The following is a 13,681-nucleotide window of genomic DNA, read 5'->3' as shown; positions in this document are numbered from 1 at the left end:
TTACAAGGCAGCCAAACTTTCATGTCATTTGCAAAACAAAAATGCTATAAAACTGTCTGTATGTGCAGACTTTTGTCAAGACAAACATTTACAGGACTTTGTTACAGCTACATACTGAGCATCAGCAATGGGCGTGACACGGTATTAGAGATGATGTGATTCACCCTGTCCTTCGGGATTACACTGCATGGTACTCAGTCCTGTTTTCCAGTTCTGACTTAGAATTCATGTCTGCATCCTGACTACACAAACTTAAATCCCAAATTCTATTTCTGAGTACTGCGTGCTATTAGAATATACTGTGTTGCGATGACTTGTAGTCAGAGTAGCAGTCATATTGTTCTGATTAATTTAATTTGCGTATAGTTATCCTTTGTATTTTCTAATCCAAATAATAGTAATTCAAATCTGCAGTCACAGAACAAAACATGGAATTGTATAACAGAGTAGGATCACTGTGTTTTAAATACAAAAATGCTGTTCCTGCCCACTCCAGTCAAAAGCATTCAGAAGTTGGAAGGGACCTCTGCAGGTCACCTGGTCCAACCTTTCCCAAAGCCATGACCACATGTTCTATATGGAAATATTTAAGATGCTCTTTAAAAAATCCATCTGCTCCAATATTTTTTGTAATATTGTAATACTATTAGATGTAGTTGCTTATACACCCAGGTCAATAAAGACACACATACACAAATTCATTTATATCTGTTTAGATACACTATTTATTTAGCGGTTCTAAGACACCCATTAAGATGGCATTTAGGAATTCAATAAACAGTCATTTTGGCCTCAGATAAATATGGGATAAGGTTGTGTCATATGCAAGTGCCACTTTTTTCCCTTTAGGGCTTCAGTTCCAAAATGATACGAGTAGTCAGATGTTGCTGCACGCTTTCCTCTTCTATGAACCAATGCTTCCTATACATCAACACTGATCTTCTGTTTTTGGATAGAAAGTTATTTGTGGATGATGGGCTAAGTGCAATGAAACTATTCTCTTAACTACTTAAAGGGTTAAAAACTTTGGGGGCCAAATCCTTTTCATCTTACTCACAAAAAAAGTTCCATTGACTTCACTGGGACTGTTGAATAAGATGTATAGGATTTCAGACTCTTGGCCAAATTCCGGCAGAACAATACATACAGATGCCTGCCAAAACTGTCATACCCATAAGGAAGACTGATCTCTCAGCCCTCACTGCCCTTGGCCACGACAAATCCATAAGGAGGTGTCCTAGGACAGGAGTCAAGCACCACTGGCCACATGTTGCTTCCATTGCACAAACTAGGTACGTGCCATAGGCCAAAAATCTTAGGTAGATTAAGAAAAGGTATTGTTATCAGTATAGCACTCCATTGTGTTATTTTCGTTATTTTCTCTAAACATCTGTTTAGGCTTCAACTGCACATTGAGCCAGGATTTGGCCTTTAATATATGGCAATATCAGCTGAACTTAATGTTGCTATGATCATACCAATGTATTGAGCGAAGTGTGACATTTTTATGTACAATCTCATTTTGTTAGAACTGTAAAAAGTGGTTTGTATGTTATGTGTTATGGGACAGTGCTCTTCCATTGTCCAGTACCATTCTTTCAGTCTCCAAATATTTAATAATAACATTTCACTGGAACTTAAAATATTGTATATGCCGAAAAGAAATTTTAAAATGCAATTTAGGAAGTACTGGACATGATAATATTAAATAAAGCAGAACTTCCGACTGTATGAGACACAGGTTGCTAAAACACTATAAGAATCTTCTTTAATGCTATACGGATAGAAAAGGAAAAAAAAAAAAAAAACTCTTCAAAATTCCTTATGCCTATGCATTTTTGGGTCTACGACATCTGTGCTTCCAAGGAATTCAAATCTGAAAATGACCTTTCTTCAGCCTGTGAATGAAACAGTTTGATAATGTTTTATTTTCTTGTTTAATTGTGCTTGTATAGGTGCATGGGAGAGTGTGTTATGAGGTTGTGTGTGACGGGGTTGCAAAGTTATGCTGAAAGGAATTTTTTGTGCATAGTTCTTAATCAAGATGAGACCACGGTTGTTTAATCTTTTCCTGTAGTTAAGCTGTAAGATCATCTATGTATGAGTGAAGAGTCCAGTAAGATTAAGTGCCAACATCCAGCTGGTCAAAGAGGGAAGTGGACAAAATTAGCATCAACCAAAGCTATAAAGTGTTAAAAAGCGTTCTGTGTTGAGATTTTTAAAAAGCAGTTCTTGCAGGGAAAAGTACGTAATGAATGAAATGACTGAGTAAGACTATGTTACCCTGAAACCTAGATTCATTGAGCCTACAGTTTTAACTCTCAAAATTCATGCTGGGTTTAGAGGGAGTATTTCCCTACTAATGGCTGGGTTTGGTTGCAAACCCAACAGTCATACATGTAACTGTATGAGCATGCAAACCATCTTGAATTCAGTGGGGCTTCTCTTACATACAGTTATTCTTATGCTTTATGTTTGGCAAAGTAAAAAACAAGAACTACATCCATGGGGAGACAAGCATCAATACACGAGGAAGGCCAACATGGAGGTATTAGACTGATACTCAGTGTTACCATTCAGCTACCTACTTATCATGCTGTACCTGAAATTTTTAGGGGCTAGATTTCCCCATAAGGGTTATTTCATTGGGGTTAACTGCTCAGTAAAATCCTGCGTAGGCTCCAGGGACTTCATTGTTTTTTGGGCTTACCCAAGCTGGGAGATCTTAAGTTCTGAATCTGCCTGCTTGGAGTATGCAATAGTCCTACTACAGTCTCCTGGCCTTTTTGTAATGAATCTTCTCATCCTTTTGTCAAAGACCTACTTTGTATAAGTAATCAAAAACATTTTAATGAATGGATTTGTACCTCTGACTCCTCCATGCAGGAGGAGTATCTCTTATCATAGAATCATAGAATGGCTCAGGTTGGAAGGGACCTTAAAGACCATCTAACTCCAATCTCCCTTCTGTAGGCAATGCCACCCACTAGATGGAGTTGGCCAAGGCCCTATCCAACCCAGCCTTGAACACTTCCAGGGATGGGGCATCCACAACTTCTCTGGGTAACCTGTTCCTGTGCCTCACTACCCTTACAGCGAAGAAGTTCCTCCTAACATGTAATCTAAATCTATCGTCTTTTAGTTTAAGAGCACCCCTCCTTGTCCTATCATTATCTACCTGAGCAAAGAGTCCTTCTCCATCCTTTTTATAAGACACCTTTAAGTATAGAAAGGCCGAAATGAGGCCATATCTTTTTAATTTTCTCTTCTCTTGTCCATAACTGAGTGACTCTCTCATAGTCCACCAAAACAGATGTTTGTAGTGCATGGAGTTGTAGAGCTCATAAAAGGTCATCTGTGAATCTAATGCAAAAAATCTCTTTGCTGGTGGCCACAGGAAAGATCACATTCTGAAATGCCTGTTGGGAAAAAGGGGTAAATAGTGAGTCACTGGAGCTCATTTGAAAGTGTGGCACTGCTCAGAGCTCTGTTCCCAGCAGTTCCCTAAAAAATAAAGGAAAACACATGCAATTCTATACAGCTTGAGTGAGAGTTTTACCAAGCAAAAGACTAGTATGAGCTCGTTGTGTCAATGGAAATGAAATTTTCAATAACAATACAGGCAGTTGGTATACTTGTGAGGAAGACATAGTTGATACCTGTTGGTAAGAATGGGAACACACACATTTAGATACACTGGATGTTACACTAGTTGCTGCCTTAGCAGTTTTGTTGTCAACAAGAAAAGTTTAAAATATAACTTATTTGTGTAAAGCATTTCCCTGGCTTATGACTGTTAGACATCCTGCTTATACAAATAGGTTTTCTAATCACACACTTTAAGGATGGACTGTGATAACACAAGGGAACATATTTCAACAGGAAAATCTATACATGTCATGTGAGAATATTACTACTTAAAAATTAAAATATGTGGTGCAGCAGTTGTTGTTAAGAGGAATAAACCAGCATGTCAGTATTTTTCATTGTATGCTTTAAATAAAACTGTTGACATGTAGAGCAAACAAATTATTTTTAGTGTCACGTCAGTTTGAAACTCTGAGACTCTCTTTCTGCCTGGCTAACTCCTGGTTGCAGTTCAAATCTCCTTTGTTTTCTGAGCCCCGTGCTGATCGCTGGTTTCAGAGCAGCTATTTGGCATTTCTGTTAGACCCTGGCTGTCAAACCACCATCACAATGAGCCACGCAGGATGACAGTGAAGCCACTTTTATCCTGTCTTTTCCATTTTTTCACAAGGAAAACGTTCTTTTAACAATGCATTTCACGGTCATTTTTCGTCATCAAAATGCCTAACGAGACATGAAAACAGAGTAGATGTCTGATTAGCAATGTAACGTTTTCATTTTGATTGTATAAGTAGCATTAATGGAAATAAAAAAAAACTAAGTTTCAAGGAAAAAAAATAGTCACAATTCTGAAAAGCAATTAAGCTGTGCCACTGATGAGAGGTTTTGAAGCAGTAAAGAGTGTTCCCCGTGTTTTGACCCCAAGAGCTTGCTTCAAAGCATGATTTGGGATTCTGTGAAGCATCTAAGACAGCCAGATGAGACTGTTGACCATGAACCAGCACCCCTGCACATCTAGAGCAGCAGCTTGTCTCCTTAGGTCGCCTGAAAAGATGCTACCTGCCTGCAGGTGTGCTCAGCTGTGCATCGAGCCTGAAGGTCAGGAATCAAGTGTCTGAATGCTCCCCTCGAGTCCTATTTGATGTGCCCTGGTCTGTCCCACCAGTCCTCGGTAACTACAGCATTTCAAATGTGCTGAAGCTCTTATCCAAAAAGGTCTGGTAAATTATGCGTTATAATTAATATAACTCACTGTAATTACCCTACATAAATCTATCATCAAAATTTGCATTGCTGTTCCCCCCATCCTATCTCAAATCCTAATAAGAAAGCTTTTCAAATGCTAAGTGCAAGCTTTATTTCCTTCAGGGAGAAATCTATTCAAAGTGGTAATATCTGAGTTTACCAGTGTAAATAAAGCGGTAAAAACAGTTCTTAGGGAACAAATGCATCCCCGGAGCTTGCAGCTTTTATTTCACCTGGTTGATGGTGTGGAGCAGAAAGCAAAAGATTCAGGGAACGTGGGCGCAGAACTTCTTCTGCCCAGCAAGCATGAAGTGTTGATGTTTATCGGTAAAACTTTTCCCAGTGATCCTCAGATATTGGACATGAATCTTTGATAGTCTCAGATTTGTCTCTTCGTGTGAATGATGTTGCTGGAGAAAAGGACAGTGTTGATTTGCTTGGCCTAAGGAAATTTCTTTGTATGGAGGCATAAGCTTTAGAAAGAGACCCAGTATAGGATGTGTCATTCACCTATTCAAGCCAAAGTTTTAACATTTATTTGTAAAGAAACATAATTAGGATCACAGAAGCCTGACAGGGATTATGACCTGTTCTTGTGCAGAATGGGAAGAGCAAGGCTCTCCCTTGATCTCTTGCCAGGGCTAGCAGCACACTGGTCCTGACCTCAAGGAGGGAGTGAGGCCAGTGAGGTATTGCTGTGCCCCCACCACTAAAAGGCCAAACAATGTGCTGCTGGCGTGAATCACCACTAGATGACTCCTTCCTGAAGCCAGAGAGGGGAACAGGGAAGAAATGTTAAATTTCCAACCTGAACCTCTACACCATCACAGCTAGCCATGATCTGCTGGGAGCAGATCGTAAAAGATCATCTGGGGCTTGTCTGTAAAGGGAAAGATAGAAACTAACAGAGCATCACAACGGCTTAGAAGCTGTCTCTGAATCCGCAGGCCCTTCGTCTTCTGGCTGTAATCTTCAAAATAGTTCAAGTAGCTGGGGTGGAAATAATGATGTTAAGTAGTGTTAAAGAATAATAATAAAAAAAGTAAAGAATAATGTAATAAAGTAAAGAATAATGTAAATCATTGCCAGGAGCTAAAGTAGAGCAGATCAAAGTCCAGGGATGATTTTGAGGAAGCAAAAAACAGGATGTCCATGTCAAGCCATGGATCTGTGTGATAAAAGCTGCTAAAAATAAAAATAACAATAATAATTGAAAATAAACCATGGTATAAAAGGCAAAGATTTTAAGCAAGTCTTGCCAAATGCATTATTTGGCAGCATCACTAAAGGAAAAAGCATGGAGTAAAGTAAACATTAGCTGTATCCTTCATTTCTTATAGTATTTGCCTTGTTACTTGAGGGTCTGAGAAAACTTTCTGCTCTGTATTCCAGATACATTTCAGAGCTTATTATGCCATCATTTCCCTTCAACATGAGTGAAACATTCACTTAGAGGAAGCTGATTTTCCCTAAATTATCCATAATTTAGCTGTAGGTCTTTCATACATTTGTGGCGTCTGTTATGCCAACTTAAATCCAGTTTGTAAAGGCATATAAATTGGTATATTTCTGCTTTCTCTGAAATGCTCACAAGATAAATAAGACCCAAGCCTATGGCAATGCATTTTGTTCCATCGGAAGGACATCCTGCATTCGTTATGCAGAATCCCCCTGTGGCAATGTGAGAATAGCCACGAGGATCGGTAGGGCCAGAATTTTGCTGTTAATTAGAAGCAACCAAATGGAAAGGACTGCTTTTATCTTCTTGCTGTTTATGTGTGGGATTATTCTGAGCCAAACAGTGAGCTTGAGTTACTTATCCAAACAAAAAGAAAAACACAGAATAAAAGCCTCACAGTCTGTAACTCACGTTCTTATCGTTTAAACCAGCCAAAGAAAAATCACTACTTCTCATCCCGTGTATCTTAATACTATCTTTTAAATAAAGTGAAAATGATTGTACGGTGAACATCTTTGTTAAGGCAGCACCCCAGAATAACCATTCAGCTAACACAGACACCGCATTGCTTTCCTGAATTAAAAGTGAATGCAGCAAGGCTTGTTTTAGCCTGGGTTAATGTCAGTTGGGTGCTTAAATTCCTTCCTCTTAGTCAATGGTACAGTGCTTACGCTAGCAAACTGCACTGAAACTTCAATCAAATTCAGTGTCTGATCCTCGTGTGTGTCCAATGAAGTATCAGAAAGCATGGGCAGGGGACTTGTCCCCTTTCTGCAGGGACTTGTTGCAGCGCCCCGTAAGGGACCGGAGCACTGGAGGGCACCAGAAGAAAGGAGCTGGCAGCTCCGTGGTGCCACTGCCTCGGGGGAGACACCTGGGCCACGCAGCTGCCTGTGCCCAGAGATGCTGGCACACAAGCCACAATGCTGCAGTGACCTCAGGGAGAAGGGTGTCCAGCAGACACCTCGGGACAGCTAAGGGGCAATCCAGGAGGAAAGCCATAAAACGCTTCTTTCGGGCAGAGGAGCTGGTGGCAGCAGTGAAGTGGGGAAAATAGAGGAAGAAAGCCAAAGGCCATAGGTACATCATGTAAAAAAAATATTTCAGTAGTGTCCTGCCTGCTTCCCCTCACCTCATGTCCATCTCCTGCCTGCAAACGTTTTGGGAGAGAAGACAGCAACTCAGGAGCAGCCCACAGAGTGGTGAAACGATCTGAAAAATGCAGGGGGGTATTCAAGGAGGATGAGCTGAAAAATTCTGTTTCAGTACAATCAATACTACACAATAATGAACTACGCAAAAATGCAGGAAGTTTGACAAGGTCTTCCTGAAGAAAAGTTTTCTCCAGCATGAATGCCTGGCCGCCACAAGAGAGCATCATCCCCACAGTAAAGAGGACGCTCAGCTTTGGCTGGGGAGGGCGTATGTCTCCTTTATTTTCAGCTCTCACATTAGGAACTTTGTTCACAAATTCACATACGTGGTCCCAACCACCACCTTTTTGAAAGTTTCTCCATCTCCTCTCCCAGAGTTTGTTCCAGTTTGGCTAAACAAATATTTATCCCCATTGCAGAGGATATTCAAACGGATTTGCTTTCTGCCTCCCAAACCTGTGCCCTAAACACTGATCTCTTAGATGCTCCAGGACAACGTGTGCGAACACATTTTATGCTTTCATCCCAGCGCAACACAGATATACATACTGGAAATTACCAAAGTTTAGGACATGGGAAAAACAATTCTTTCCCATGCTGCTGGGAGGATGGTGCAGCCAGCAGATTCCTGGCCCGGCTGCTTCTCTGAAGCTCTTACGCTGGTCACAGCATACACTTGAGAGTTCAGGCAGTGAATTATAGCCTGCTATAATAAGAATGCTCTGCTTTCCATTAGATCACACTCACTGGAACAATAGCAAAGGCACTGCAGCAGCCAGCGTGGCCGTCAGTGACATTTCAGGGTCTCTTTGCTTCATTGCTAGTGTCAAACCAGTTCTGGCAAAAGGACACCTTGGTTGCATTGTCAGAAGTAACAGATCAGCTCTTCTGAAGGAGAAAGAGAGGTTCCAGGACAGGTGAACAGAAAAGCTGTTAGGACTGCCAAAGAATCTTAGCAAAACTGAGGGGCTGGGGGCAGATACCATAAATCATGTATTAAAACTCAGTGCAGAACTCTCTCGTGGTGTTATGTGAGTAATAAGTAACACTCTAAGCTCTTAGCAGCAGCTTGAATACTTCATTATCAAACCACCCTTTGAAACTAAAGATAGGCATATGTCCAGGGCTGAACTGTTGCAAGGAGTCATGAAAAAGGGACTGGTTCACCCAGCGGAAGCAGGGCAAGTTTGGTCACACCAACAGAATTTGGATCAGTTCGTACGAGAAATAAGTGTTCAAAGTATTCCCATGTGATCTTATCTCTTTGGAGGGGCAGACCACTTGTAAAGGAACAGATAAGTCATGCAAGTCATGAAACTGAGCAGTCGCAGGCATAATCTGTCGGGTAACATAAATGTTTTCATATCTGTCACTGCTCCTTTGGAACAAGCATGCCGAGCGCTGTCAGCATTGCCTTTTAATACTGCAGTAAATTCAAGGTCAGGAAACACAAAATGTAGGCATCGATGTATGCAGATGTTAAACCTCCAGTTATAGTCAATACAGTCAAAGATAAAATATCAGCCAATAACAGCCATATCAAGTGATTTATTCAGTCACCCACAAAGTCCTGCTTTAGGAAAAGATGAATTGCTCTTTAGGCTTTACTGACTGTGTTGGCAAGACACAAGATTTACCCGTAAGTGTCCAGCACTGCCTTAGCACTGGGGAGGTGTCTGGGCTGACATCCAGCTGCTCCAAAAGGGTATGGGTTTCCCCTCTAAGTTCCCCTGCAAGTGCCAGCCACATCTTGGACCTCTGTGTCCTGGTTCCAGTTAGGACAGAGTTAAGTAGCTCATAGTAGCTGGTAGGGTGCTATGTTTTGGATTAGGATGAGAAGAGCGCTGATAACATGCTGATGTTTTAATTGTTGCAGAGCAGTGCTTACACCAGGCCAAGGACTTTTCGGCTTCTTGCTCTGTCCTGCCAGCGAGCAGGCTGGGGGTGCAGCAGGAGCTGGGAGGGGACAGACCCAGGACAGCTGACCCAAACTGGCCAAAGGGGTATTCCATACCATCTGACGTCATGCTAAACAATATATAGGGGTGGCTGGCCGGGGTGGGGGGGCCGGCTGCTCGGGAATAGGCTGGGCATCGGTCAGCGGGTGGTGAGCAATTGCATTGTGCATCACTTGTTTTCTTACACATTATTATTGTTAATACTATTACCATTATCACTATTATTATTATTATTGTTATTATTATTTTCCTGTCTTAATAAACCGTCTTTATCTCAACTCACAGGCTTCACTTTCCCGTTTCTCTCCCCCCATCCCAGAGAGGGAGGGGGGAGGGTGAGCGAACGGCTGTGTGGTGTTTAGCTGCCAGCCGGGTTAAACCACAACACTCTGGAATATTTCAAATGGCACCAGCATTTAGGTGACTGAATCAAGCCACTGATCTCTGGCTGACCCATTGATCTCCATAGTCAAAACACAGCACGTTTATTTATACACACCTACAAACAGACATGTTCATTTAAGGGTATTCATGTTGAACTGGATTCCTCTCTAGATACTGTATATCTGTACCTCCTCTTGAAGGTTGCTTTGGTTTGACGTTTTGTTTCGAGGCTGTTGTGCCTTTTAATTGCAGACTCCCACCAGCTTTTGTTTCACCCACCACAAGGCAACCTGAACTATCTGTTCAGGGACAGCTTATGCTGTTGAGCCTTACAACAGATGCGCATGCATACAGGCAGTTCAGAGAGTCCTTTCAAGCCTTCCCATATCTGACTTACTCCAAGTGACTGAAAACTGGCATCAGCCGTGTTTTGCAAGACAGTTCTGGAAGGCAACCCTATGGCAAAGACTAAGAACAGTCAGATAGCTACAGGTGAAGCAGAAATGAAAATACGTGAGAGCACCAGACAAAGCAGCAAAGTAAGGACAAAGGAATGGTCAGTATTGGTACCCAAGGACATGGATGGCAGCCGTTAAACTGGAAAGCTCTGAGGGATGAGTTGTTCATTTATATCATGACCAGAAGACCTGTGTTTTGACAGCAAGAGGATGGCAACAAGTGCCATGCATGCCGTGTGCCATGCTTCCTTCTGCTGTCCCACCGGGAGGACAGAGATACCCAAAAGGAGGAATCATGGACCATGGGCAGTACGCCTGCTGTAGATTTATAGAGAATGAAGCTTTTGCAGATGAAGGGAGGAACCAGCATTCACTGTTTGTCATACAGAGTACAATTCCAAGCCAAATTATGGACAGCATCAGCTTGGGACTGATTGCTCCAATCCATTTGTTTTGAAGTTTTTCTCCCAGCCTGTATGACTTATTTTGATTTTCCTGGAACTAAATGTTGACAAAAACTGCCTGCCATTCAAACTGCTCTTCTGATGAGTCACTGATGCACTCCCTGGCTTTGAGCAAACACCGAGCTATCCCAGTTCTGCCTTTTGAAAAGCAGGGCAATGAGTTACGCTTTGCTGATAATGAAAAAGTGAACATGAATGGAATTATACCCAGAAAGTAAATTATTAAATAAATATGCATTAATGAGTGATCCTGAGAAGAGAACATGCTTGTGGGAGCAACTGCCTTTTCACCAAGGCCAACCTTGATTAATGCCCTGCTTTATTAAATGCAGAAAGTCACCGTGACAAAGCACAACTTTATGAAGGTTGTTAGGGTGGGGATGACTCTTTTCATTCAGTGATATCACCGGGGTTAGCAGGCTCTTGAGATATGCCTCCTGTGTTCTTGTTTCTTCCTGTGAGATGTTGCTGTTGCCAGCATCTGCCCCTCCTGCAGGTATGGCTCGATCCTACTTCTCTCTCTCCTCATACAAACAACCAAGTGACTGAGTTTAACCAGACAACGTTTCAGAGGAGTGGTCTTATAGCTGCCTGCCAGTACCTAAAGGGGGTCTACAGGAAAGCTGGGGAGGGACTCTTTGTCAGGGAGTGTACTGATAGGACAAGGGGGAATGGCTTTAAACTAAAAGAGAGGAGATTTGGATTAGATATAAGGTGGAAGTTATTTACTCAGAGGGTGGTGAGGCACTGGCACAGGTTGCCCAGAGGAGCTGTGGATGCCCCATCCCTGGAGGTGTTCAAGGCCAGGCTGGATGGGGCTTTGGGCAACCTGGTCTGGTGGGAGGTGTCCCTGCCCATGGCAGGGGGGTGGAATTAGGTGGTCTGTAAGGTCCCCTCCAACCCAAACCATTCTGTGATTCTTTTAGAGACATTGTCATAACAAGCCCCAGACCCTTCACTTTAGAATGAATGCCACCAACATTCATGCATTCAGAGCAGAACCAGAACAGTAATGTATTCTTATTTATTTATTTGCATTTCCATAGATTTTACAAACTTAGGTTTATTGACCAAGATTTCTACCACACACAGCAGTGAGATGCTCTGGCCCAGAGAACTTGGACTGGGAGCCGTCAAATGGACAGCAACAGGAAATGGAGGTGGTCAGTCCCAGGCAGCAGTCTCAGCAGAGCAACCACTCAGTCATCATCAGGGCTTAGGCAGGCCTGGGGAATTTCAGAGAAAAGAATGAGTTAGTTTGAAAGTGTTTATAGTGGCTTTTTCTAAGGGGAGAGAGCGGCTGTAAGGAAAAACACAGAAGTGTTTGTTTGAAAATGACTAAGTTGGAAATGGAAATTGGCATTGTATGTTGATCAGAGGTAGGACTTGGCCTCTGGATGATGAAAGGGTTATTTCAGAAGTGGTTTTATCTGAGCAGTCACAGCCTGCGGAGTTGTGGTGAGTTCACGGGGAAAAGCAATTAATTCTGTGAGCAGTAAATCCGGTGAAGTCTTGTTTTTATGAACTCGTGTCTTATTTTCTTACCCACCCAACGCAATAACCCTGACAGCTCTCCTGGCCCAAAAGCCCTGCATGACTCTCCTCACCTTGGCAGTGCACTCACCTAAATACCAGCTCGGTGAAGGGCACCGTGAGCTCCCTCCAGCTCCCGACATGGGGCACGTGCTCCCCAGACACCGCCGCTGCTGTGCACACGCTTCAGCTTTTGCCTCAAGGGAGACATTACATTTCCTTTCTTACCTACAGCCGGTCCTCAGAAGTCTTGTAGAAAACTCCACTATTAGCCATTCTTCATCTCAACCGATCATCCCGACTGAACGGTAGGTACGGAGAGGAAGGCAGTCTTAGTCTGTGATTCATCCCACCCCAAAATAGACGTCTAAATCAGGTCGCTTGCATCATGCTGAAAGGTGCCAGCTGGTCTCCACTAACTGTAAGGACAACCTAAGGTGACTGTCTCAGATGAGGACACTGATACCGTGTCTAAAGGCTAAACTTAGGTGAAATTAATCCTGTTCCAGTGCCTGTGAGCTGTGCGCCACACTATTGTACAATGCTAAAATTCGGCAGTTGATCTGAAAGTTGATTTAAAGTTGGTTTGAAAGTTACTAGAGGGGGACAGGTGGACAGATGTGATCACCGAAGACTTCCTTCCTCAGGATGCTAAGCTGAAAAATCAAAAAATACTGTGGAAGTGAGAGAAAATAAAAATAAATTTGTGTGTATTTCCACAGAGGAAGATGTTATGTTTAATGAATACATTATTTTTTGCATCACTCAATCTGTTGTAGATTCCAGGCCTGTACATCAGATTGAAATATTTAAGGTCTGATCTCCCACATGAAAAACTGCCAAAAGATGCACACAATAATTCCTGCATAAAATTCAGAACTATTCATCAAAGTAGAGAATACACTGAAAAAGATAGCATGTCTCAAATTGAGACACCTTCTTTCTTTGAAAAATTAAATTCAGAAAATTGCATTTATCACTTTAATAGTTTTAAAAAAATCTACACAGCAGCTTTTCCAGACCTCAGGCCATTTTCTGCCTCTTTTCGAGCCCTCCCCATCTGCTCAGCAGCGCTGCACGTGTGTGTGCAGTTAAAACAAGGCTCCCCAATGCCGGTGTCACCGCCATCTTCCCAGCTGTTAAAAACACTGCACGTTGCTTGACAGCAAGTACCAACAAGCTGTCTTATCCTGCAAAGGTAAACGAGTTCACTTACCTTTTTGTCTTTGGCAAGCTTTTCCGGCAATTGATGTGTGTTTTTGCAGTCATAGGTAAAGAAATAAGGTGATGAAAGCCAGAAGATGGAAGAGAAGACACACAAGCATGGGTTTCGACAAGATGATAATAGTTGTTCTGTGTTACAACAATAATAATAATGATAAAAGCATTCCTTGTAAAGGACCTTGAAGCTTTCTCTTACATGCCCCTTTCTGGGTTC

General features: G+C 42.2%; 1 long non-coding RNA gene across 1 annotated transcript; it reads right to left on the bottom strand.

Annotated features, from left to right (window-relative positions):
• Positions 1 to 11,722: 11,722 nt before the first annotated feature.
• LOC310896576 lies at positions 11,723 to 13,428 on the bottom strand. The gene is made up of 2 exons (XR_014581627.1): positions 12,472 to 13,428; positions 11,723 to 11,936 (listed from the first exon to the last, which is right to left on the bottom strand). It is a non-coding gene; the product is annotated as an uncharacterized lncRNA (long non-coding RNA).
• Between the last annotated feature and the right edge of the window lie 253 nt (positions 13,429 to 13,681).

Source organism: Anser anser (genome assembly GCF_964211835.1).
Source record: "Anser anser genome assembly, chromosome: 3".
Lineage (NCBI taxonomy): Eukaryota > Metazoa > Chordata > Aves > Anseriformes > Anatidae > Anser > Anser anser.
This window is presented reverse-complemented; position numbering and strand designations above follow the sequence as displayed.